Raw genomic sequence first — 1,965 nt, 5'->3', positions numbered from 1 at the left:
CCCATGGACTAGGCTTCAATGACAGCATTCCCTGAGCTGTCCTAGACCCAGGTCAGTTCCTAGAATCATAGAATACCAGGTTGGAAGGGACCTCGGGGATCATCTGGTCCAAGCTTCCTTGGCAAAAGCACAGTCTAGACAAGATGGCCCAGCACCTAAGTGTCCAGTGTTAGGGAATCCACCACTTCCCTGGGGAGATTATTGCAATGGCTGATTGTTCTCATTGTGAAAAATCTTCCACTTATGTCCAATCAAAATCTCCCCAGAAGTAACTTGTACCCGTTACCCTTCGTCTTTTCCATGTGATTCCTTGTAAAAAGGGAGTTTCCATCTTCTTTGTAACCAGCTTTTAAATACTGGAACATGCATTTTATGAAGAACAGCCTGCCATTCAATCTTTCTACTTAACCTACCTCACAGCTCCCACTAGATACCATCCCTACTGAGGAACTGAAGTACAACTTGCTCTGTATGGGATGAGCCGTAAGGAGGGTGGTTGTAGGTCCATATATACCAACCTGACGCTGGGAACAGGGAAATGACTCACAAAGTATAAGCACAGCCCACACTACCAGCTTTTAAACTGTTTTGGTTCCTTCGCTCTCATAGGGAACAATGACCATAGGTAGCAATTAAGGGGTGACATGCAAGAGCTCACATTTTCAGAGAGAAAGCCACACAAAACAAGCAACCAGTTACACCCACTTCCAAAACAAACCAACCCCAAAAAAACCCCAACCCCAAAACAGGTATGCTGAATGAGTTGCTACTCAAGCACAGAGCAGACCCTTCCTTTCCACTCCCATGAGCCCAGCTTTACCACTGAAATATCCTCTCATCACTTACAAAGTTTCTGCCCTGTATCAGCTTTTTTGTATTCAAATTATGCTGATCATCAGATAAAAGAATGAGCTAGAACCACTCTCCAATAAGCTGAAACAAAAATTTCCAGAAAAGAGCACCTGTTCTTCATCAAATCAGTAGATTTTTCCTTTCAGGGCTTCTGTATCTCTGCTTTACTTTTATCTACTTGACACAGAAACAGAGTATTATGGAGTACAAGCATAAGGTTCCTGAAAAGCTGCAATTATATCTAAGTGGGCCAATTGTGACATATTCTCCCCATTTTCCATACAGGTATGATTGATCATTCGGGAATAAGGTCTGTTGTTTCTATCCTAAGACTGTAGCATGGAACTACCCCATTTTGACATGGAATTATGCACGGCACCATTATTTGCATTTCAGGAAACATTTACAGTATCTCAATATACCTCCAGATTCCTATGAGACAATCTCAAACAACTGATTGTAAGCAAACTTAACCATATGTCCAATAAAATTAGTAATTTGAACTTGTATCTAATACCCAATCAGGCAATCCAAGTCTATGTCAACAGAGGCACAGAACATTGATAGCCAGATGAGGCTCCTGTTTCTGTTTCCCCATTTCTCCAAAAGCCTAGCCAAGTCATGACTGAATGAAAAATTATATGGGAAAGAAGTGACAGAGATGAGGCAACCAGTAAGGTATCTAGATACTTGCTTTGCATTTTGGACATTGTACCAAAGGGACTCTTCACCCAACTCCTTTAAAAGGTCATCAGGAAAATATTTTCTTTCTTTTAAGAGACACAAAGCATCAATATTTCCTACTCTCCTAACCGGAATTTTCCAGAGAAGCACAACTAGCCGCAGCAATTTATTTAGACAAAAGGTTTACTCATCACAGCTGTAATACTTTGTCTAACAGTTTCAAGGGCTAGCTAAGAGACATAATGGAAACCATACAGACGTCTCTACCATGGCCTTTCATAGATCCTTCCTCCACCCACCCCCTGAAACACAGGTGGTAAACTACATGTGAAATAAGCATCTTTCAAAACCAAAATGAGGCATTCAGGAGAGAAGCTTGTATTTCAAGCAGAAACTATGAGCTAGATCAGTAGGTAGACTAAGATTTCT

Source organism: Phaethon lepturus, unplaced genomic scaffold (assembly GCF_000687285.1).
Source record: "Phaethon lepturus isolate BGI_N335 unplaced genomic scaffold, ASM68728v1 scaffold18394, whole genome shotgun sequence".
NCBI classification, from domain to species: Eukaryota; Metazoa; Chordata; class Aves; order Phaethontiformes; family Phaethontidae; genus Phaethon; species Phaethon lepturus.
Note: the sequence above shows the minus strand (reverse complement) of the source record.